Source organism: Equus quagga, chromosome 15 (genome assembly GCF_021613505.1).
Source record: "Equus quagga isolate Etosha38 chromosome 15, UCLA_HA_Equagga_1.0, whole genome shotgun sequence".
Classification (NCBI taxonomy): Eukaryota; Metazoa; Chordata; class Mammalia; order Perissodactyla; family Equidae; genus Equus; species Equus quagga.
The window spans coordinates 43,281,330-43,308,414 of NC_060281.1; positions in this window are offsets into that span (position 1 = coordinate 43,281,330).

The window sequence follows — 27,085 nt, forward strand, 5'->3', positions numbered from 1 at the left end:
AAGAAAGAAAAAGTTATCCCATTTCCTGATGTGAGCAAAATACATATAATATTCTTGGCAGAGACAGATAAAAATTCTTTTTTAAAAGTTATCTGTCTTATTTTCAATACAATTACTCTTCATTTTATCTAAATAAATGACATTTTCAAACAAGAAACGTACTCATAAGTCCCACATATTGAATTGAGTACAGTTTTCAGAGATAAATCATTTCATCGAGGAAAAAAGAAAGTGACTGAAGATATTGTCTCTCCTTCTTTAAGCTTCTGGGATTTTTTGGCAGCTTCAAAAGAAACTTCAAGATACAATGGTAATATACCAACAGCATAAAAAACAAGGTTGTTGTAAGACCATAAATAAAGTATGTTGTCGTGAGAAATCTTAAGTTTATGTTTTTATACTCTAACAATGAAGTCCTTAATTAAAACACTACAAGTTCAGGGTTAGTAAAAGGCCAATCTGAAAGCCCAGAAATGAGGGAGAAAATGGAAAATAGAGCTTTTTCCATTCTCATTGTTTCCAACAGAACATTTTAGGAACACTTTGAACTTTAGCTGAAACATGGAGGAAAAAAAAAGACTTTAAAACTATTTCCCGAAGTTTATTTTTAAACAGTTCTCTGTGTTCTTCTTTACGTTTGCTGTGATTGGCGTTCCTACAGATGAGTCAGCGGCCAATGCGAAAGCAGACTGAAGTTTATTGGTCCTCTGGTTCTGCAGCACTGAACCACAGAGGAGGTTTTATTGCATATTTGCTGCCTTCGGTGTCCCCAGATTGTTTAACAATTCTGTGCTTCTGCAACATAAAACACAGGCCAGAAACCTGAGGCCACACTTTTCAGCTCCAGATCGAACATGACATTACACACTGACAGCGTTTGACAATTTGGCTTGTTCTTTGAAAGCTATCAGACTGTGCAATGACCAGGCTGCAGAAAACAAGAAAGTCTCTGGGAGGCAAAATTTGTCAAAATGTAATTCCCATTATTCCCAGGCAAGCTGTAATTACAATTAGTCATGATTAATATTAATGAAGACTGTTTGTAAAGGATGCAAGAGGGACGTAATTCGTTGGGAAATAACTCAATACTGTACACTCTGTCCTATTATGTTGCAGAGAAAATATCACACTTCATCGGTCTATTTGGACTTAACTGTTTGCCACTTCTTGTCAGTTTTGTAGTGCTAAAAAACCCTTAAACTACAGTAGTCAATATAATCATTTCTCAAGTGGATCTATTCATCTCTTATCAAAAAGAAAAGACAAAATGAGAGAAGAGTATTTTTCTGTGTTTGAATTACATTTATTACTATGGGAGATAGTACGATACTAAAGCCTTAAAATCTATACTGTTGCCTGCAGTGTTCTGACAATTCTACTTTAGCCTGTAGAACAAATTACAGTAAAAGCCTGCATATTTGGTAATCCACCAATCACAAGTTTCCCTTTCCTAGCAATTCTAAGCTTCACCGATACGGTAAAAATTGACACTGGTGAGTGTGGCTGGTTGTGAGATCCTACTGCATTCTCAAAGCTGACATTTTGTCAGGCAATTTTATTGTGTATCTCTTATGCTCTAGAGCTTTGAAAATTGTCGCTATTATATAGTATATGGATTATAAACATAATCCATCATATTATAGTATACATTAAGTTTTGTTTAATACATTATCTAACACATTACAAAGTTGTAAAGGTATATTATAAATTTATTTTATAATACATGCTTTTATAAGGTAACATATATGGATTATTAAGTCATACGATTCTGTTTGTACACAATGTTTTACTCCTTGTTCTGTCAATTTTTCTGTTGCTTCTTTCTTTGTCTTTGATGAATAAATCTCTAATCCTGGTCTCTCAGCTTTATTGTAGTCTCCTATTTTCAATAGCTTGATGAGCACCTTTTCTTAGATGTCCCACTATTTCTTCATGTGAAACTACAGTATATTTTGCATGTATTATATATATGTGGACATATGTGTATATATATATATATATAAATGTACACATAATACACAAACAGATCACTCATTTATATAGCAGTTATTATATCCCGGATGTTAACGTACTCTATGAGCATCATATATGAATATATCATCTCATTTAATTGTAATAATTACCATGAACTTCAAATGGCATTATTTCAAAGATAAAGCATAAGGCTTTGTGACTTGGCTAGTAGTCAGAGAGCCAAGACTCAAACTGGATTCCACCAGTATCCCAAGTGCCATTTCTTCCTTATACCACATACCTCACCATACTCACCACTCTTCCAATTTCTAGACCAGAAACCTTCAGGGTAATGATTGACATTCTTTTCTTCCTTCATATATTCAATTCGTAAACAATTTATCAAATTTTTTTTCTTGGTTTAATTTCCAACCCTATTCCCCATCCCCACTTTTTGCCTCATTACTTTATGGGGTTAAACTACTAACTAAGAGCCTTCTAACTAATCTAGTTAGTCTCTTTGCCTCTTACCCCCATTCTGCATATCAATACTGGATACATCTTAAAACACTGTTCACCATGTCATGCCTCAGTACTCTGATTATCTAGGACAATATTTCTCAAAAAACATTATTTTTCTTGAGAAATACATTTTACATTGTGACCTAATAAACATATTTGTGTGCCTATACACATACAGTGGATCCTTATTATTCACAGATTCCATGTTTGCAAATTCATCTACTTGCTAAAATTGACTTATAACCCCAAAATCAATACTCACAGCACATGTCATTCACAGACATGTGCAGAGCAACGAAAAGTTTTAGTCTCCTGATGCACACGTTCCCAGCCGAGGTGGAACAAGGCAATGCTCTGCCTTCTTGTTTCAGCTCTCGTACTGTAAACAAGCGTCCTTTTCCCAGTCTATTCAATGCCACATTTTCTACATTTTTGTGCTTTTTGTTGGTGATTTTGCTGTTTAAAATGGCCCCCAAGCATAGTGCTGAAGTGCAAACCAGTGTTCCTAAGCACAAGACAGCTGTGATGTGTCTAACGGAGAAAATACATGTGTTAGATAAACTTTGTTCAGGCACAAATGATAGTGTTGTTGGCCATGAGTTCAATGTTAATGAATCAACAATATATATTAAATAAGGTGTCTTTAACAGAAACACACATAAAACGAGGTTATGTACTGACCAGTTGATGAAAATCTTGTAACCAGAGGCTCGTAGGAAAGTAACCCTGTATTTCCCTTAGAAGCAATGGTTCCATATTCACTAATCCATTGTTTTCACCGACTCTATAGAATATAACTATCATGAATAATGAAAATTGACTGTATATAACTAAAACAAATATTTCACAAAGACCCTAATTAACTGCAAGACATTTTGATATTTTCCATTCTACTTTATTCTACACATTTAATTAAAAAATATATTGGTTGTGATCCAAATACATTAATTTCACAACCTAATAAGGGGTCAAGATCCAAATTTTACAGGTCACTGATCTAGGACCTACTACTATGAGACAAAACAATTTTGAATTGGCTTTTGAGGCCTTTCATGATCCTCCTTCATTCTCTGCCTCTAATCTTATTTCTAATACTCTAGTCTAACATGCTTATTTCACCTGGGGGAAGGGATTCAAACTATGTTTACATTCCTATCATGAAAGCTCTCCCTACTTGAGCTTTCTTGTTGAAATTAGACCAACGTTATAAAAAGGCAACTCAAGACCTATTTGTCATTTATTTATTTTAAAAATAAAACCTTCTCAGATTATTCAAGGTCACATTGGTCTCCCACTACTTTGAAATTGCTTGGAACTAATTGTTTCAAGTTGTAAACTTCCCTTCTGGATGAGACGGAGGAGATTTTTGATGGCTGATATTTATCTTCTAAACAAGTAGTCTGGTTAAGAAATAGGGCCAATGTAAACAAAAGAAAAAACAAACAAGTGGAACCTCATCAGACTAAAGAGCTTCAGCAAGGCAAAGGAAACCAGGATCAAAATGAAAAGACAACCCACCAACTGGGAGCAAACTATATATCCAACAAGGGGTTAATCTCCACAATATATAAAGAACTCACACAACTGAACTACAAAAGAACAAACAACTCAATCAAAAAGTGGGCAGAGGATATGAACAAACATTTTTCCAAAGAAGATATACAAATATACAAATGCAAATCAAGACTACAATGAGATATCACCTTACACCTGTTAGAATGGTTATCAGTACTAAGACAAAAAATAAATGTTGGAGAGGTTGTGGAGAAAAGGGAACCCTCATGCACTGCTGGTAGGAATACAAACCGATGCAGCCACTATGGAAAACAGTATGGAGATTTCTCAAAAAGTTAAAAATAGAAATACCATATGACCCAGCTGTCCCACTATTGGGTATTTATCTAAAGAACTCGAAAACAACAATACAAAAGACTTATGCACCCCTATGTTCATTGCAGCATTATTCACAATAGCCAAGATGTAGAAGCAACCCAAGCGCCCATTGACTGATGATTGGATAAAGATGTGGTGTATATATATATATATATATATATATATATATACACACACATGCACAATGGAATACTACTCAGCCGTAAAAAAGACAAAATCGTCCCATTCGCAACAACATGGATGGACCTTGAGGGTATTATGTTAAGTGAAATAAGCCAGACAGAGAAAGACAAACACCCTATGGCTTCACTCATATGTGGAAGATAAACACACACATGGACAAAGACAACAGTTTAGTGGTTACCAGGGGGAAGCAGGTTTGGGGGTGGGCACAAGGGTGAAGGGGCACATTTATATGATGACTGACAAATAATAATGTACAACTGAAATTTCACAATGTTATAAATATGACCCCAATTTTAAAAAAAAGAAAGCTGGGACCGGCCCAGTGGCACAGGGGTTAAGTTCGCATGTTCCACTTCAGTGCTCAGGGTTCACTGGTTCAGATCCCCGGTGTGGATATGGCACCACTTGGCAACCCATGCTGTGGCAGGCATCCCACATATAAAGCAGAGGAAGATGGGCACACATGTTAGCTCAGGGCCACTCTTCCTCAGCAAAAAGAGGAGGATTGGCAGCAGATGTTAGCTCAGGGCTAATCTTCTTAAAAATAAATAAATAAATAAATAAAATAAAAAAAGAGAGACAGAAATAGGCCAATGTACTGAGTTCAAATCACTCGTGCACTAAAAATAATGATGTGACTATGGGTGGGTTACTTAAATCGTTGAAGCTTTATATGTCCCCATCTGTCAAATGGAGATAATAATACTAACTACCACATTGGGGTTTTGTGAGAAGTAAAAGATACAAAGCATGTAATCTGCTTCAAACAATGACAGGGAAGAATAACTGCTGAATATCTTTTAGTCATTATTATTATGATTGTTGTTTTTATTAGTTTCCTCAGGGAGCCAACCACAAAATGGGCATTTAATAATTTTTGTTTGTTTGTTTGTAACTTCTTTGTGAAATCTCTTAAATTTAATGCAACTAGAAACTTCTCTGCTGTTAGGCCGTCCGATTTTTGTTTTCATGGTCTTTTCCAAGATAGTCCTGTTTCAGCTCAGGAGAAAGAATCAGGGGAAAAGTTATTGAAGGAAGATTAACTTCACAAGACTTGACTGTGTGACAAGCGTTGCGTGAGATGTTACAATATGTTTCTCTTCTAGGATTCACAATCATTACTGAGATATAGACGGTATAAACTTTATTTTATAGGTAAAGAAACTGTGGCTCTAGACACGTTAAATAAGTGGCTCAAGGTCACATATTTTGCTGTTACAATAAGCCACAGCCCTAAAAAAGGGTCAAAGAGAATACAGAAGAAAGCATTGTCTTATTCCTCCTCCCAGTTTTGAGCATTACTTGGGTCTTCCTACCCTTTCTAACTTTCTTTTTCCTTCCACAGGGTTTTAACCACTGCTACAGAGTTAGAAATAGCAGAAGAATGAAATCGTTTATAATCAAGTCAGAGAGAAGCTTCAAAACAGCAGAGGGTTTGTGTTTAGCTTTATAGAAGCAGAGAGAGTGCTCTCCACAGTCTTCGAGATTTAATGTGAAATATTCTTTCTGAACTATTTGTATTTCTTGTTCAACTAAAATTGTCAAATATCTTATCCAAAAATTATTTTTATTTCATAACATTTAATTGAGTCAAAACTAATTTGCCTATATAATAACCAAAACAAAAATAACAAATGTTGGAGAGGTTGTGGAGAAAAAGGAACTCTCATACACTGTTGGTGGAATATGGAAAACAGTATGGAGATTTCCCAAAAGACTAAAAATAGAAATACCATATGATTCAGCTATCCCACTACTGGGTATCTATGTAAAGAACTTGAAATCAGCAATTAAAAGAGACTCATGTGCCCCTATGTTCATTACAGCATTATTTACAATAGCCAAGTTATGGAAGCAACCTAAGTGCCCATTGACTGATGATTGGATAAAGTAGATACAGTATATATATATATATATATATATATATACAATGGAATACTATTCAGCCATAAAAAATGATAAAATCATCCCATTCACAACAACGTGGATGGACCTTGAGGGTTTTATAAGTGAAATAAGCCAGATAGAGAAAGACAAACTGTACAATTCCACTCCTATGTGGAAGATAAACAAACACATGGACAAAGAGAACACATTAGTGGTTCCCGGGGGATGGGGGAGTGGGGGGTGGGCACAAAGGGTGAAGAGGTGCACCTATAAGATGACTGACAAATAATAGCATACAACTGAAATTCCACAATGTTGTAAACTATGATAACCTCAATTAAAAAAAAAAAGAAAAAACAGAAAGAAAAAAACTAATTTGCCTAGTACCTTCCCAGTAATGAGAATAGCTGGGTACAAGGGGATTATGGGTAAATGATTTACTCACATGAAATTTAGCATGTTAAGTGTTTATTTTTCATTTTAATAATTTTAATGACTATAACTATATATACTCTGGCTATTGAAAATAATTGAATCATCTTCTTGATGCTTCAAATTTATGTATTCTAGAGCTGTTCCAATATGATAGCTACTAGTCACATGTGGCTATTTAAATTTAATTAAAATTAAGCTAAATTTAAAAACCAATTCCATAGACCTGCTAGCCACATCTCAAATGTTCGATAGCCACATGTAGCTGGTGGCTACTGTTTTGGACAGTAAGGAGACATTTTCATCATTGCATAAAATTATCTTGGACAATAATATTCTAGAAAGTACTTGTTTTTTAGACCTCCCTAAAAAAAAATCAGCTCCATTTTATTATTTGTTTCAGGTTGTTACTCTTTCTTTATTGAAAGAGAAAGTCACCTCCTCTGTTTCCTGAAAACATTGGTGTAAGATTTGTGTGATTCATTTCTTATATCTTTAATAGAATTTAACAGCAAAGCCATTGAAGCCTCTAGTTTTCTTTGTTAGGAAGTTTTTAATTAACAATTGAATTTCTTTTATTGATATTGATCTATTCAAGTTTCCTATTTCTTCTAGGTCAGTTCTCATAAATCCTGTCTTTCAATGAATCTGTCCATTTCATCCTGGTTGTCAAATTTATCCATCTTTTATATCTATAGGACCTGTAATGATGTATCTTTCTCATTCCTAATATTGGCAATTTGTTTCTTTTCTCATATTTTATTCATCAGTCTAGGTATAGGTTAATCAATTTTATTTTAGTTTTCACAAAAAAAATGAGCTGTTGGTTTATTTGATTTTCTTTACTATTTTTTTCCACTTTCTATTTCAGTGATTTCAATTTTTTTCTTTATAATTTCCCTTTTTTCTCCTTACTAGAGGTTTAATTTGCTCTTAATTGTCTAACTTTTCACAGTGAGAACTTAAATCACTGAGTTTTAGAAATTCTTGTCCAATTAAAAAGAAAAACTTTTTTTTTTTACTCACACACTTCTGACAGCAAACGTGTGAGGTTTTCCCTTATTTTAAGCAATTCTCCAACTTTCCAGACACCAAATGGGTGTCCTAAAATTCAATTACGACACCAACCACCCAGCACTAGCACAGACCCCACGGGTTAAGGACTCAGTCCCATAAGACTGCCGTCCCTCCCACTTCAGACACCAATCACAGTGCCAGGTTGTAACCTATACTTCTGACCAACTGCCTATAAATCAGGGGTTCCCACAACCCTCTCCTCAGGTTCAATAATTTGCTAGACTTGCTCAGAGAACTCAGGAAAGCTCTTCATTTGCTGTTACAGGTTTATTATAAAGGCTACAAGTCAGGAACAGGCAAATGGAAAAAGTGCTTAGGGTTGGCGATGGGGATGGGGCAGGTGCACAGTTTCCATGCACTCGCTGGGTGTGCCATCCTTCCAGCACCTGCCTGTGTTCATCAACCTGGAAGACCCCCAAATCCCATTGTTTAGGGTTTCTTATGGAGTCTTCATTAGGTAGACATGATTGATTAAGTCATTGGTTATTGATGATTAAGGTAATCTCCAGCCCCTCTACCCTCCCCAGAGTTCAGAGAGTGGGGCTGACAGTTCCAACCCTCTAGCCTCTGGTTGGTTCTTCTGGCAACAAGCCCCATCCTCAAGCTTCTTTGAGACCTTAGCCATCAGTCATCTTATTAGTATACAAAGAGACACTGTTATCACTCCAGAGATTCCAAGGGTCTTAGAAGCTCTCATGTTAGGAACTAAGGACTAAGACCAAATCTTTTAACAAAAATTGCTTCTAGTGCCCCCATCACTCAGGAAACGACAAGGGTTTCGGAAACTTTGTGTCAAGAGTGGGGGGAAGAGACCAAATATATATTTCTTATTATGTCACAATAATATAAGCATTTTTAAACTATCAATTTCGAAGCTCTGCTTTAAATCATGATATATTTATAACATTGATGCGGGGTCGGTGAGCCAAGGAGTCGAAAGAAAGATTTCTTAGACTCTTAAGATCTGGCAGTAGTGTTCTTTTATTTAGAGAATAGTGTAGCATGGGGACAGGACCCATGGGCAGTCAGAGCTTCTGCTGCTGCCTCTGCTGCCCCCGCTGGCATGGGGACAGGACCCATGGGCAGGCAGAGCTGGTGCGTGGGGACAAGACCCCCGGGCAGTCAGAGCTCCTGCTGCTGCCCCGAGTTGAGGGTTAGGGCTAAATTTAAGGCATAGGTATATGATTCATCTCTTTACAAGACAAAGGAAAGAACATGAAAAAAAGTTAAAATGGTATCAGTGCAGGTGGGGTCTGGTCATTGGGTGATCCCATGACTTTTAGACAAGAATCAAATCGGATTAAGTAAAGGTTAGAAAGGTTAGATGCCACCACCCTAAACCAGTTACATGAGATTGCCAGACAGCAACCAACTTAAGTTCTTGCCTTCCCCATTAAGAGCTTCTAGGGACAAGGTCATCTCTCTTCTTCTTCCTGGTACAGAGAGGGAGGCACCTTTTACAGATAGAGATTTACCTTACAAATGTAAATGTGTCCCAACAAGGGCAAGTTCCATTCCCCAGAGCCTCCTTCCCTGTCCCAGTTTATCGAAAGCAATCAGCCCAAAACAATCCTGATGCCAAAGAGACATATCCTGGGGTGGCCAATTTCAGGTCCCTACAAGGTCATCCCCCCTTCCTTCACAAACGCAAATGTCTCAAAAGGGCAAGCAAAATTCCAGTCCTTGGAGCCTGCTTCTCATCTGCAGTTTTAAAAGTAACCAGCCTAAAAATCCTCATCATAAACCGTTTTAAAATTAAGCAGCCTAAAAATCCTCATCAATTATCATTCAGTTAAAATATTTTCTCATTTCCTTTGTGTTTTTTTTTCACCTATAGCTTGTTAAAGGTGCGTGTTTAATTTTAAAATACTTGAGCTATTGTTTGTTCTCTTATTGTTATTAATTTTTAATTTATTTCCATTATGTCATACTCTGTATGATTTTAATATTTTAAAAATATAGCAAATTTGTTTTATGGCCTAGCAAATCATCTGTCCTGGAGAACACATTATGTGCATTTGAATAGAATATGTAAGCTACAGTTGTTAGGTATAGTGCTCTATAAATAGCATTTAAGTCAAATTCGTTGATATGGGTATCTGACCTTCAATTTCCCTTGCTGATTTTTTTGTGTAGTTGTAATATCAGTTGCTGAAAGAATGGTGTTAAAATCTCCAACGTGGTGGCACTATATATTTCCCTCTTTGACACTGATAAATTTTATATTTTCAGAGGTAAATGTATCACTGACTAGTTACCCCGAGGAACTCAAGGTGGGTTTGGATATTTTAACTGTTTTTCCAAATTGTTCTTTTTCCTTTTGTTATGTTAAGGAGATGCAATCACCAAACTCCCTAAACCAGACCAAGCCTCACCACAGAGCTACATCTATGACCTTTGCCTTATTTTTAATGCTAAGATGTCTCCAGGAGGAGTTTATGCCTTATTCCCTTAACCTGCAATGGATGTGGAAGCAGGGTTTCCAACTGAGCCTGCGCAAGCGAATACCCACCTCTCCCTTTTGAATATTCATTCCCCATCTGAAATAAATGTCCCTGCTTTCCTTTGTTCAAGGACACCATGACTCTGGAAATGATTCCCCGTGGTCCCCTATTTGCCGCAAATATACTTTACTTTGTGAGACAAGTACTTCTGGTGGAAAGTCTGATTTAACTTGCCAGGAGGGAACACACTTCGTTTTCGGTAACAAAGGGAGAAATGTATTTAGAAGCTCTGTTATTAGATGCATACATATTGTTATGTAATCTTGATGAATGGACTCATATCATTTGGAAATGTTTCTGTCTATGTCTGGCAATACTTTATTCTTGAAATTTAATTTATCTGTCATTCTAGCCTTTTTCTCTTTTCTGTTTCTATGATACATTTTCCGTCTATTTACTTTCAACCTATGTCTTTTTTTTTTTTTAAAGATTGGCCCTGAGCTAACATCTGTTGCCAATCTTCTTTGTTCTTCTTCTCCCCAAAGCCCCCCACTACATAGTTGTATATTCTAGTTGTAGGTCCTTCTGGTTCTGCTATGTGGGATGCCACCACAGCATGGCTTGACGAGCAGTACTATGTCCACGCCCAGAATCCAAACCAGCAAACCCCTGGGCCACCAAAGCAGGATGTGCAAATTTAACCACTCGGCCATGAGGCCAGCCCCATAACTATGTCTTTATAATCGAAATAAATGCATGTTTTGCAGACATCTCTTGTATTTAAACTATATGACTGCATAAACAGCATATAATTACATTTTGCCTCTCTTTTAATCCATTTGATAATCCTCTTATTTTAGTTAGAATATTTACCCCAATAATGTTTAATTTAATTATTTACATGATTGGGTTTGTATTTATTTGTTTCTTATTTGTCAATTATATTTTTTGTTGTTTATCTTACCTTTTGTGCATTTTTTGAATTATCTGAATTGTTTTTAGAATTCTATTTTAATTTTCATACACACACATAAACACACATATAAGAAACTTGAAGCATCAAGAAAATGATTAAATGATTTGCACTAGCCAAAGAATACATAGATACTGTCATTAAAATTGTTATATTGTATATATATCAATGGTTTTTTAGCCATGGGTGATTTTGGTCCCCAGGGGACATTTGACAATGTGTGTAGACATTTTTGGTTATCACAACTGGGGGAGCTGGGGAAGTACAACTAGGGGACAGAGGCCAGAGATGCCACTAAGTATCCTTTATTATGTTCCATTGTTTCTCTCTTCTGTTTCTGGGGTTCCAAGTCCATGTAAGTTAAACCACACAATATTATCTAACAAATCTCAGAAGTCCTATTCACTGTTATTTCAATCTGTTCTTCTCTCTGTTCTTTACATTGAATAATTACTATTAATCTATCTTTTTTTTTTTTTGAGGAAGATTAGCCCTGAGCTAACATCCATGCCCATCTTTCTCTAGTTTATATGTGGGATGCCTGCCACAGCATGGGTTGCCAAGCAGGCCGTGTCCACACCCAGGATCCGAACCGGCGAGCCCTGGGCTATCGAAGTGGAACATGCGAACTTAACCACTGCACCACTGGGCCAGCCCCCTATTAATCTATCTTAAAGTTCACTTACTTTTTCCTTTGTCAATTCTCATCAGATATTGGTCTATCAAGTAAATTTTTTCCAGATTTCGCATTTTTCAGCTCTAGAATTTTCATTATTTATATTTCTATTTTTGTGCAGAGTTTTCTATCTCTTTATTCACGATGCATATGTTCTATTTACTTTAAAGCAGATGGTTGTGAAAGCTGTTTTAAATGTTGTCTGTTACTTCCGACATCTGTGTCTTCTTGCTGTTTATATCAGTTAACATTCTTTTCTCCTGAGAATACACTCCATTGTCCAGATTATTTGTATGTCATGTAATTTTGGGTTGTACCCTGGACGCTATGAATGGTAAGATCCAGAGACTCTGGATTCTGTTATTTTTCTCCTATGAGTGTCGCTCCTTTTGTTTCAGCTTACAATTATCTTGCCTCAACTAAGAACTGCAAATTTTGAGTTTTGGATGACAGCTCTCATCCCAATTCAGCTATTTTACCTTTTGCTGAGATGTTTTGGATTTGATCCACATATGTGTGAATTGGGGTAAGCCAGACATGTAGAGAGACAGACTGTGGGAATCTTGCTTGTAGCTCTTTCCTTTCTGGGATTTCCTCTTATCTCTGCTGACTGAGATTTTCTCAGATTCCATTTTCTGGTTCTCTGTCTAGAATGACTGCAGATTCCTTCACCAGCACCCTCTTGCCCTGCATGCCACGTTTAAAGATTAAAACTCATGAAAACAGGCAATAACTCCATTCAATTCTCCTCCTTCAAGAAGACTCCTCTATTAGACTCTGCCTACTTGCATTTACTCTCTAGTGCTTTCAAGTAGCTGTGTTTTTGTGTTCTATCCAGGATTTATAGCTATTCTCTGGCAGAGGTAGCAGTCCGTAGGACCCTACCTAGTCATTAGGTAAAGCAAAATTTGCCTTTCCTTTTCCTTTGATGCTTGTTTTCTGTTTCAAGAGGCCCTGACCTCAAGAATTACTATTAGTTGGTCAAGGAAACTATTCCTTTCTTTTAGTCAGCAAATGAGATGTCCCTTTAGCGTTTTCAAAGAGTATTTGGTTCTTTTCAGTTATTTCCATACTTGTTTGTTTATAAACAAATAGTTTCCTAGATGGTTGAGGGTTCTGGATAGATCTTGCCGCAGATTAAGAAACAAGTTGTCAAGAGGATTTAGGGAGCTAAATGATTTTATGTTTTAGTAATGTGATTTTTAAAAAATAAATAATTAACAGTAACTTTAAGGAAGCATTTTTCCAAGGTAACATGGAAACAGTACTTGACTCAAGATCAAGAGATGTAGGCCCCAGGTCCAGCCCTACCATAGCTGCACCTCTGTTTCCTTGTCACTAAATGTCCATTTTAACTCTAAGACTGCAGTGAACTTTCAATCATATAGGAAAAGCCTCTAAGATCTCAGTCTAATTATTCCAATGTTAAGTAAGCAGTCACGCTTTCCCAGTTTAAAGCAATATTGCAACATGCTGAACATTAACATAATCAGTGCTCTATTCATTCTCTCTCAAAACTCAAATTCAATACTGTTTTCAAAGAGCCCTACAGCTTGTTCATGATGGTGCTGGTTATCCCACAAGTTTACAATTGTTATTGCTCAAATGTTTTGCTATTACTGGCAAAGTTATAAGAAGCCCTTTATGATCCTTTAGGGTATCTATTCCATCTATTCTATTCCAAATTCTATAATTTCCGTATTATCATGAATCCTATGGGCAATTATGCCTTTTGGCATTGTAAGGACTTCAGACTGAATCTACTGGAAGCCAACAAGCTGCATTAGAAAAGGAAAAATCTTTGAAAAGCCAAGACATCTGGCACTGTGGAGATTAGAGGGGCCTTGGAAATTGATCTCAATCCGTTGATTGATTGTGAATTGCTAGCTGGCCACACCCATCTCTAGGTCACTTAGGAGCATTTCAAGTAAGCACATTGGCATTAAAATATGAATGTGGGAGCACAGCTAGCAATTTCTGGAAGGAAGCCTCTGCTCCTGCTGTGGGATGCTCAGTCCTCTCAAACATCTCACAGTCATCTATCCTTTCCATGCTCCCTCACACACTCTGAGTATTCCCTATCCACTCTGGCAGTCACAAGGCTTCTGAGACATAAAGAGTTATTCTCTACTTAACAGTAGGCAAGCTATAGCATAGAAGGGCACTGTCTAATAGAAATATAATGTGAAACACATATAAATTTTAAATTTTCTAGAAGCCACATTTAAAAATGTAAAATAAGAGGAAATTAATTTTAACATTTTACTCCAATATATCCAAAATATTATCACCTAACATGTAATCAATATTAACATTAATAAAAGATATATTTTCCATTCTTCTTCTTGTGCTAAATCTTCAAAATCTAGAGTGTATTTTATCCTTATGATACCAATCAATTCACACTAGCCACATTTCAAGAACTCACTAGATATATGGAACTAGCGGCTACCATATTGGATAGCACACTGACACATTGTGCTTTTGCTATGTATTTATTTTTCGTTTTCATCTAATGCTGTCCAACTATAAACACAGATTCAAGGGAACCATATATACTCCTATGTTTCAGAGATTAAAAACAAGTACAAATGTGGTAGAATTTCAGACCTAGGATTCTTCTCTTCCTTTAATATGAGGAACACCACCAGGGCAATAGTTCCTTATGGTATAACTTTAACTGTGTCACGTCTTATTCTACTTGGAAACAGACTTTGTCTAATTCATGACAGAGTCCATAGACCATACTTGACTAAAGAGATACTCGGGTCACAGCTTCAAAAACATAGGATCCCTTTTTCTGGGCATTGATAGACTGTTAGAGGAAGGGAACTAGAGGAAACCTCAAGCAATTATCAAAGTACTATCCTCTCACTGTACAAAACTGGTCCCGAGAGGGGCTGGCCCCATGGCACAGCGGTTAAGTGTGCACATTCTACTTTGGTGGCCCGGGGTTCACTGGTTTGGATCGCGGGTGCGGACATGTTACCACTTGTTAAGCCATGCTGTGGCAGGCGTCCCATGTATAAAGTAAAGGAAGATGGGCACGGATGTTAGCTCAGGGCCAATCTTCCTCAGCAAAAAGAGGATTGGCGGCAGATGTTAGCTCAGGGCTAATCTTCCTCCAAAAAAAAAAAAAACAAACAAACTGGTCCTGAGAGAGAGAGATGAATGATCCACCTAAGCTCATACAGCTAGTTGGTGGCAGATCCAGGTTGTTAATCTGCATTGCTAGTTTTGTAACTTCCTGTTACAATGGGTTGAACGTGACCACACTCAAGCCTACTATATATGGATTTCTACGTGCAGCATTACACCGGTATTTCCCCATACTTTTCCTACATGAGTTCTTAGTAATACATATCTTCTGCATGAACAAGCACAAATGACTTCAAAAAAATTGCAGACTCGTTCTGGAGTCAAGGAATGAGGCCTAAGGTGTAGCAGGGTTGCAGAACACACACAACTTTGGAACCAAGGGGAGAAAAAATAATGAGCTCTGGTAAAAACTAGCTGTGTGACCTTGAGCAAATCTCTTAACCTCTCCATGACCCAATCTCCTTATCTGCAAAATGACTGGCAGTGGGAGGATTAGATTATTTCTAAGGTCTCTTCCAGTTCTAAGATACTTATTCTAATTCCTGCTAGACAAATGATTATACAATAATAACCTTTCTAAGTTAGTCTTCTACTTAAAAGGAAAAAGTATGCTGCCACTTGTTCTCTTTATGAATTCTTCAAAGGATTGGTCAAATAATACTGAATCTTTTATAAAGAAAAAAAATGAAATCTCATGCAATCTCTACCATAACAGTTTTTCTCTAAGAGCCTCCTATAAGAGTAAGCATCACACGAAGCAACAGCATGGTTAAAATTACACTTTTCTTGAGGACATTTCCTTTTACTTAAATAAAAGTGGGAAATGGATGACATAACAATGTTGCATGACCACAAGTTTTTTGACATTTTGAACTAAAAGCTAACTGTTTACATTGGAAATTTTGGTTTAAAACATGTTAATACTGCTCCCACTGCTTTCAATTCATTCAGTAGATACATAGAGAGCACCTTCTCTTGGCCAGGTAATGGTGAGCGAAATTGATCATACTTACCCCCACGGATTTTATAGTCCAATATATAAATCTAAAGGAAACTAATCTAATGCTCCTTTAAGGATTGAGTATATAATACAACTACGTCAACCTTTTACATTAAAAAGTGATCTTAAAAAAGGCAGCTCTGGGGGCAGCCTGGTGGCGTAGCAGTTAAGTTTGTGCACTTCACTTTGGCAACCAGGGTTCACCAGTTTAGAGCCCAGGCGCGGACCTATGCACTGCTCATCAAGCCATGCTGTGGCAGGCATCCCACATGTAAAACAGAGGAAGAGGGGGCATGGATGTTGGCTCAGAGCCAACAATCTTCCTCAGCAAAAAGAGGAGGATTAGAGGTGGAGGTGGATGTTAGCTCAGGGCTAATCTTCTTCATGGGAAAAAAAAGCAGCTCTCTAAAAATATAGACCTTAATCCATGTTTACTGTTTTACCCGTACGTGTGGTTAAGAAGGCAGAGGTGAGTACAATGGTTCTAAAGACAGTCGTGGCAATACAGTAGGGTCCTGGACACTAAAGTGGTTCCTAAGAACTCTGAAGGTTTCTGAGACATATATATTTCTATTGCACAGCATCCCATCAGTATTTCCTCTCGAGGATTTCATAGTTATCTATCCTTCCCATGCACCCCCAGAATGAAGCCCAGCCTCCTACTCCTTATTCCCAGCAATTAGCAACACGGAAAATTGATGGAAAGGATGCAGTTGTTCAAACCCCTTTTGCTGGGCTTCACTTGAACTACCTTTAAGTGATTAATATTTTGTTATAAGACTCTTTCTCTTTTTTTGTTCAAGGAAGATTAGCCCTGAGCTAACTACTGCCAATCCTCCTCTTTTTGCTGAGGAAGACTGGCCCTGAGCTAACATCTCTGCCCATCTTCCTCTAGTTTATACGTGGCACGCCTACCACAGCATGGCTTTTTGCCAAGCAGTGCCATGTCCGCACCCGGGATCCGAACCGGCGAACCCCGGGCCCCCCGAGAAGCAGAACGTGCAAACGTAACTGTTGCACCACCGGGCGGGTCCCGACTCTTTCTTTCTATATGTATATGTGTTGCCTGAAAAGCCCCAGAGCTTCCTTAATTCTTTAATTAAGAGCCCTTAGATTCTAGTAAAGATTAATGAATGCCAAACATCACTTCTGCTACTGCTGCGTTTCTGTTGAAACAAAGTGAAAGGCAAAATTCTACAGAATATTTTTCCAGAAAGGAAATGCAAAGAGATTCCCTTAATAAAATTCCAAATTCTGTTCTGCCTTGCATTCTGAAAATATAATAAATTAAATGTACCAGAGGTCATTCTTAGAAAAAAATATTGGCATTCCTCATTCTTACAACTAGAAACCTAAACCAAAAAGCCTTTGTGGCATGAACTTTGATTACTATGGTCCTGGAAAAAAACAAGAAGGTGTTCTGTAACAGAACAAGGAAATACATATAAATCCATAGCAGCTAAAGAAGGAAAAAATATAGCAAACGCAATGTTGTCCACCTCATATCTATTGAGCATCTTTTGTAAGACTGATGTCTACCTCTGAGAGCAAGAGAGGTAGGCAGGGTCTAATGTCAGAATATCAAACACATTTGAAAGGAAAACAGGGGGGAAAAGATCACTTCTATAAGGCACTAGTCAAATGCCAATTTTTATATACTGGCTTCTTTCAAAATATTCAATCCCACCTAATAATTGGCAGGAAACACAAAAAGACTCTCACTCCCATGCTGGTGCATTCACTCTTCCCGGGGTACATGGCCATTTGTGGCCACTAGCAGCAGCCAGAGAAAAATCCCAGAGACAGACACATTCAATTCACCCCCACCCCTCCTGCGTCTACACCTCTCTGTTATTAATACATTTTACTCTTGTGGGTTAGGAAAAGGTCCATAAAAGCATCAAAGTAACATTTTTCTGGGTGGATAGAGAATGAAAGGATTTTTTTTTATTAAAGAAAAATATAAAGACAAGCCAAAATATCAAATTCAATTGATGTTTCCTGAACACTTTTCATTTAATAAGCTTCTCAATGGTCTGTGAGAACTAACAATATGTCTCCCTCTGGAATAAGATACATGCTTTATGAAATTGCCACAAAAGAAGAATGATCATCCTTTGGTACAAAATGCTTGCCTTATAATAATTCCTATTTTTGCTTCTTTAAAAAATTTCGTTTCTCATCTTCACTGTGTCTAAATAAAAATGTCTAATTAGTTGGTTCCGATCTCAGAAGAAAGTAAAACAATGCATGTATTTTCTCATTTGCTAATTCCATAACTGTGTGGATAGGACCCTTCATTTTTAGGTGATGTTCTATTGAGAGAGATTAACTCATGAATTTCACCACTCATGTCTACTTACTACTACCAGTAGAGCAAAATTCCAAGTGACTTATTGAACATGAATTATTAGAATATACAGAATGGAGAAGCCCCTGACAGTCATTTGTTTCCCAAATATTTATTGAGCACTTAGCACGCACCCATCATTCTACCAGTTGCTGGGAGTATCCCTTAAAGAAAGACACCGTTCTCCCGTCTTCTACTCACAGCCCAACAGGAATGATCCAAGAGGTGGAAAGGGAGAATAACAGTTTAATGAGTGTTTTGCTTGAGGACCTCAGGAGTGCTCACACAAGAGGACAAGAGAATAACCTAGCTCATGCTTAGGGGCCAGAAAAGGCTTCAAGGGGAACATGATTATGGAAGAGAAGCCTGGAAGGGACAGAGAAGTTAGCCAGGCAGTGATAAACAACAAATGCTCTTTAAAAAAAATCATTTGACACAAAATCAGCTTAAGACTAAGGAACGTTTGTGGACATGTGTTGCTCCTAAGCCATTTAATCAGGATTAATTTTCCGTAGGAGATAAGCCTTGAGCATAATTTTCCGAAAAGGAAATTGTAGCTTTGGGGTAGACTAGCAGTTTTCTGTGTTCCATCAGTCTTTGGCCTTAACTTTAAACAAACAAAAAACACACTGTGCCTCTAGGACATTCCTAGAAGAAAATATGCTAAAACACACCCAGTCGATTAAAAAAAAAAAAAGGAGATGAAACAGCAAGCACACAATTCCTTGAAATACTTTGGATACCTCTAGACCTGTTCTCGGCTTCTCTGTCTGCTTTGGAGGACTTCTGATACCTGATTCCTCAAAATAAATAAAGAGGTGACTCCTCACATTAAGGAGAGTTACCCATAATGATGCCACCAAGATCTCAAAGCCTAATGCCAGATCACACACTTCTTTGTCTGCAGAGTAACTCCCAATTATAAAAGCAAGAGCAGTAGTAAAAGCCGCAGCAGCAGCAGTCAAATTTTATTGAACACTTACAAAGTGCTAGGAGGGTTTTCTGATCATGATCTCATTTCACCCTCACAAAACTCCTGGGAGGTAGGCACCATCATTATCTTTATTTTATGAAAGAGGATGTTCAAGCCTAGGGAATTTAATGAAAGGGCCTTAGGTCACCCAGCTGGTAGGTGCCCGGGGTAAGATTTAAACACAGTCTTGCCTAACACCCAGGCTCCAGCTTTTACATCACTCACGACACGCACTTGCTCTCTGCTTCCAACACCAGTGACCAACGTCAACATGGATGCTACATAACAGACGAGAAAGAAAAGAAAGAGGTTGCACTGGGACAAGAGAAAAGATGAAAAGGGACAGTGCGGAACTTCTAATACTGCAGGTTAATTACTATCTAATGAAGAAGGGACTGGGGAGACGGGAAAAAGAAAAGATCTGACTGAGGTGGTTGAAATAACATAGTATTTTAAATTCATTCAAAGAATCTGCAAACAATAGCATGATCTAGTGGCAATGCTTCTAGATGTACTGTCTTGCACATTTTGAATGCTGTGCCAGCTCTCCAAACAGAGGTGAGCTTCCTCTTTATAACTAGCGTTAGAAGGATTATTTTGAAAAGTAAATTTTTCCATTCTTTCTTGTACTGAACAATATAATAGCATTATATTTTAAGACGGAGTAACAATCCCTGTTTTCATCTTTGAATTTTAAAATCAGCTGTTCCATCTGTGTCATCACTAAGGGTGTAAAATGTAGTTGATTAGCAATGAGTTTTCATCTCAAATAATATTTGCCCCTTTGTCTTAATTCGTATTGAATTGTTTAAAAATCCTCCTCTTTTTTTAATACATTGACCTTCCATAGTATACATGTCCTGGGTAATCATACCCTCAAAATCATTACATCAGGGTCAGCAAACTACAGACCACAGGCCAAATCCAGCCCGTTGCTTATTTTTACTTCTGTTGAATTTTTTTTTTTTCCTGAGGAAGATTTGCCCTGAACTAACCTCTGCTGCCAGTCTTCCTCTTTTTGTATGTGAGCTGCCACCACAGCACGGTTACTGACAGATGAGTGGTGTAGGTACCCCGCTCCCCCAAAGAACTGAACCTGGGCCACCAAAGCAGAACACGCCAAACTTAACCACTAGGCCACCGGGGCTGGCCCGTCTGTTTTTATAAATAAAGTTTTATTGGAACACAAGCACAGTCATTCATTTACATATTCTCTATGACTGCTTTCTCACTACACCAACTGAGCTGAGTGGTTGCGACAGAGGCCCTATGGCCCACAAAGGCTGAAATATTTACAGTCTGGCCCTTTATTAAAAAGTTTGCCTGCCCTATACCACTGACAAGTCTGCAGCTGGAAGACTTCTTTATCTTTCTGTAGAATTTGTCTTCTGGATACTCATTAATTCACTAATTTATTCATTCATTAATCAACTAATGTTTGTGAAGCAACATCTATGCACCTGGCACATAGACACAGAAAAGGTTAGAGACTCTTGGAGAAACAGAAGCCTGGAAGGCACGACCCTGAGGGAGTCAGACAAGTCTAAATTCACATTGTTACAGAGGTGATCAGAAGAGTGAAAAGCAAGGATACGGTTTGTTCAGTCCTTGCTTGGGAAACTCACAGGCACCTACTCAAGCATCATGCTTGAAGGAGTGGAAGGAGATTAAAGGAAAGGAAGAGGAAACAAAACAAAAACCTTTAGTGACGCATACAGTTCCAGGTAGTGTATGGCTTGGGCACTTAAAAGTATTTAAAGACTTAAAATACATTTAATTATATGAAAGACCATTAATTGTTTAAATAGTGATGTTGAAAATCTCTGTGTTACAATATGCTTTCATGACTTCACAAAAGACACATTCTGGCTTCTTGTTAAATCTTCAATGTTATAAAAGTGTTGAGACGGTTTGGAAGAGATGTAGCTTACTTGTGAGATCGAGAGAGTGAACCTTCTCCAAGCATCTAACGTTATTATCTCCAGCTCTGCACCCAAGTTATAAGGATTACATAACATTAGGTATTAGAACACAGAAAGGGAAACTATTTAACCTAAGATCTAACTAACTGTGCCCCACAACAACCAACTGCTATTTCCCCTTTTGGGGGAACATCCCCCAAACTCATTGGTCCATGTTGAACCTTATAACGGAGAAACTAGCCTCATGTCTGAGCAGAAAATACTTACCTAATGAATAAATGATTGATGCAATGACTGAATGTGATTACTCCTTTGGCTTTCTGATCAATGGCAGTGGATGAAATTAATACCATGGACATACATTGTCAAAGTGAATATCTAGAAGTCAAGTTTAACTATGACTAAGGCACCATAGATGACTTGTTTTGTTTTGTTTTGTTTTTGAGGAAGATTAGCCCTGAGCTAATATCTGCCGCCAATCGTCCTCTTTTTGCTGAGGAAGATTGGCCCTGAGCTAACATCTGAGCCCATCTTCCTCTATTTTATATGTGACGTGCCTCCCACAGCTTGATGAGCCGTGTGTAGGTCCATGCCCAGAATCTGAACCGGTGAACCCCAGGCCGCCAAAGCAGAGTGCACAAACTTAACCGCTATACCACCTGGCCGGGCCCAATGACATTTTAAAACATGCTTGTTTTGTTTTTGTTTTTGACCCACCTACCATTTACCTCTCCAGTAAAGGATGAAAACCAAAACAATGAAAAATTCTCACCAACGTAAACAACCAAATAAGACTTATATTGAACAATCTGAGTGTGACCAATTTATTATTAATCATTCGATAAACATTTGATTTGACTGGGCACCTGGACAAGGCTGTATTTTACATACAAAGTAGGCATTTGTCCTTTAACAAATGGTAATGAACTTATGCTAACATTTTCCCCTACGTGATTTTAAAGTGACATTTATTTCTATAACTTTGAACTTCAATATTTAAAAGATGGCCCATTGACTTAAGCAAAGTAAGTGGCATAGAAGAGTTAAATGTTCATTTGCTAAAATAATAAATGAAATTGCTTTATTTTGGAAGGAGCAGCACACCAAGGTAATCTTTTATTCAAAAAGTATAAATTGACATTTTATTCAGTTAAGAAAGATTGTTAATGTGGTTGGAAACCTTTACAATAAGTGTTATTTTGGGGATTCTCAAAGCCAGTAAGGGTATGAAATATCAATTACACCATCAGAAAATACACTCTATTTTAGCTTGATAAGCTATATTTATATGCGGAAACATAAACACTGATGGGTCAAGAAAAGAAAAAGATTGATGGATTTCTTGACTTTACGATCACCAGAGCATTTTTTTTGTTTTGACTATGGTCCCTGGTGTAAGTGGAAATCATTGTTTGAAAACATGTATTTCTAAATAGTTCTGAATATTTTAAAAAACCTAAATAGAAAGAAAAATCCACATCTAAATTTTCTCTTGTCCTTTGTCATGTGGCCAAGAAATCCAATGTTACAAGTTTACAAGAATCTATATTATTTCTTTCCCTTATATAGCCAAGCTTCTTGTTTGCTTGTAATATTATAGCATGTTCTTCAAAAAATTCATTTCATATCAAAAAGGCAGGATAATGATTACCTTCAAAAAGGTAACAGAGGGACACTGAGGTTTAAGCATAGATAACATGTCATTAAAAAAAGAAAAATCAAAGTATCCTTGACTACACATTGCTTTTATTTTTCTCCTGATGGGATTTTCAGATTACCTTAAAAGGCCCATTAAAAATCCACCTCTAGAAAAACAAATCTATTAAAATTCACACACAGACACTTGGAGAATACAAGAGTAGAAAAAAAATGGGTCATCTTATAAAATTGATCATGTGAGCTCTCTACATGCAGTGCATATGTCAGCAATGAGAAAAAACAACCTCCAGATAAATTCTGCAGATATTCTTCTGGAGCAAAACCTATGTCTTTGTAAATTGTGAAGCCAAGAGGGTAGGGTGGGAGCAGTTCAGTTTCATCCATGAGTATAAACATCAGGCTGGGCTTTTGAAAAATGAGCCAAACCCAAAATAGCCCAGAAAAAAAATATTTTGTAATAAAAAAAGGGTATATATATTTTTCCCGTCTAAATCTGGAATCCTCACCATCTTATTTTAAACAAGCCAGAGATTGCAAGCTTCAATCTGTTTGGATAGAAAAGAATTTATATAAATGTTTTGTTCAAGCCCAAAAGGGAAAGAGAGTTTAAATATACACTGCATGAAAGATGCATGCCCAACTTCAAAACAGCTTAGCGCACAGAAGAGGAAAAATAATCTAATCTTCTGTTCATCATTCCCAGCAGTCTTTAAGCTTAAATATCTTGCAATTTGCAACATCGTTTCAGTGACCCCAACAGTAAGAGATTAACCAAAATTTCATAACTGTCCTGCTCGCCTCCCCTCCTGCCTCTTAAGAGGGGGGAAATAAGAAGGTCAAAGAACAAATGGAAACAAAATCTGTATTTTGCACCCTTTCTCTGCACTTGAGAAAGAAAAACGAGGCAGATAAATCTGTATAATACTAAACCAAATCTCTTTAATTCCAGTCAGCTTTTATCATTCAGTCACTGAGTCTGTGTGTGGAAAAATTCATGCTAAGTCCTCCTAGCAACAGCCTCAGCCTATCAGGAGACTTGATGTACCAGGCAGCTGCCAGCCAGAGAGAATAACTCTAAGTAGGTCAGGCCTGTATTTCTAAAAATGCTACGGTCTACTAACCCCACTGTCCCGTCTGTCTGCCCTGCCCCATAATAACCTCAATTGCTTGGTGACACAATGACATACTACCCTGTTAGAGAGCAATCACATCATGCTACATTATTCTGCTGTGAGCATGACTGCTGGGTGAAGGACCCTCGGAGGGGCAGCATTAATCAGGCAGCCATTCATGTCCACCAGCACTTCACCCTAGAAATGGGGACTGCATTAATGACCAGCTGTTTGAACTAACACAAACAAAATAATGTCTTCCACCCTGTTGGGTGCACAGAATACGCTATTCTGATCTGGCAGGTTCCGCTTCTTGACTAAATCGAAGATGTAAATTAAATGGGCTCAGACAATGTCAGCTTTGGCAACCTCAAAGTAAGTATCTTTAAATTATATTACATGTGATTCAAAAAGCTATTGATTTAATATACACAGCTTTCCCTGCCTACGATTTTCCCTAATCCACATTAAAAAGGGAAATGCATACATGGGTAACGCAATACATATGCGCGTATTACCCAGGAAGCCAAAAGCACGGAGCTGAACTAAAATTGACTTTTCTTCGGGCAGAGAAACAAAGCAGGTCAGGAGTAATTGTGCAGCGTGAACACAAATACAAACACAAAATGAATGCTGTGGAGGAGCATTGCAAACAAATAAGAGTAAACATCCTCAGCCTACCAACCAATCAGCTGGCTGTAGGCGCACCAGAATCTCCAAGCACAAGACAAGGGAGGGAAGTGAACGTGGCCTTCGCATCTCAACCACTGTGGTGCCTTGACTTCCCATGGGGTTATTGACAACCTTCTGTTTGGCTTTAAGACAACCAAGGCTCCTCCAAGGTTTAAACTAAGGGCTAGCAACAAAAATCAGAACCCCATAGTCGTTTTTGAATTCTAAAATCGGAATTTTAGAATTCAATTGACCATATCTATTTGAATGTCACTTTTGACTCCTCCCCATTTTAATGCACAAAAGCAAGCAAGCAAAAATTATGTGTGGATGTAGAGAGAGGAGATTGGCAATGCTGTCTTGGGCTATTTGGGAAAATTATGGATGGGGTTTGCCCTGATATTTTCTTGCACGATTAATCTGCAACTGTACGTGTTCACAGTTTCATTTAATGAACATATCCCCCCTGACAAATTGATAATTCAACCTTCATTTATGCAGAATTCAGCGTCTTCTACGTGTAATCCATCGGTATTTGATTTACAAATATAGAACATTCCCTAATCCATTTGCCCTTGTTTGAACTGGGTTTGATAACTTAGTTATGACTATCTTCTTCACTTTGTGGCACACATCACATAGTTATTCTTGGAAGGATACCGTCACTGACGCAACCATGAACCGCTAATTACAAGCTGCTGACATTCTGCTTGTCTATGCAGCTTTGAAGTTCTAAGTCTTTTTCTATGTGCTTGCTCAGTTTCATTCTCTTTCCCTCACCCCCCACCCCCATGATTCCCTCTTCCCTTCTCTTTAAGCCTTTCTGGATTCGCTCTAGGACTATCTGGAGAAAGCAGGAAGAGTGATCAGACTCTCCCACTTGCTTTCTTTATTGCCTCCCTACGCCTCATGCACACAGATCTACAGTTTGGAAGTACAGTAACAAGATCCCCACCCAGCCCCACCCGCAGGAATGCGTCAACAGCTGGCCAAACATAATCCAACACACAGAGCAGCCTTTGTAGAAATAGTAACAAACAGTGGGAAGGCCAGACGGGCGTCCCAGAAGAGCTCCCCATGACAACTGGGAAAGCTCCTCATCCCCAGGTTTGAGATGACTCTCCCAAGCTGGGGTTGGAACACCACAGCTCACTCATTTGAATCCAAAATGTGCCTCAAGTGCCTCCCCAACCCTCACCAGAGGCTAGTCTGAGGGCACTCGCCTCTCCAGACAGCAAGTTAGACACACACTTTCTCTACACGCGTCGACTGTGGCCAGACTCTGCCACATGGCCCCTTTCGAAACGTAACACCGCCAACTCCCAAATCGCCTGAGCAGCATCGACACCTGAACCTAACCATCTAGCTGTGAGCTGGTAGGCCCACCTCTCTTCCTTAGAAAAGGATTCCTTTTTTAAATTATAGGCTGATCCTGGAATTCTAAAACATGTAAATATAACACTGCCTTCATCTCCATTGAGCATTTAGCATCTGAAGCCTGTGGTAGCCAGCTGGTCTCAAAGTCATCTGGGATACATTTATTTTGATTAAATTGATCAGATTTCTATTTACAGGATGGAATTTTTCACCGTACTGAATACAGCTGTGTTTACAGGGATTTGTAGAAGAAGAAGAAAACAAAACCCCACAATCGGTCCTAGCAAAGCACAGAGCGCTCAGAACTTCAAGGAGTTAAAGCTGAGTGGGCTTGCTTTCACATTAACAAGAAAATTCTGCATGCAGCTGCTTTGGCCATGCTCTCTAGCTAGTCAGGAAATGGGTGTTGAGCTGAAGCTGAAAATACAAGATGCAATCAAGCCCCATCCAGCGAAGTGACAGACTTCCTGTGTAAAATGGTCGAAAATCTCTTCTTTTCATGTCTCTACATGCATGCACATGCATTTAAATCCATGCTGCCAGGCTGCTATTTTCTCTGGGGACACTGGTACAGTCACCGAGCCCATCAGTTTCTTCCTTGACAGCACCGGGGACATCCAGACTACAATTTACAGTTCCTCCATCCATGTACTAGGTTATAAATTATGCCATCCTCCCTAGAATGAGAATGCAGAGCGAGCGGCAAACGGTATCCGGCACGTCCTCTTTCTTTCCATGCGCTCCCTCACTCTGCCTTTCTCCAACTCTGCCTCCTCAGGTAGATACGTCAGATACCTGGTTAATCCATCTTCAGCTCCACTCTCAGGTGAAATGCCACCACATCTCGGCATGGGTTTTCCCCCCAGACTATTCCCTGG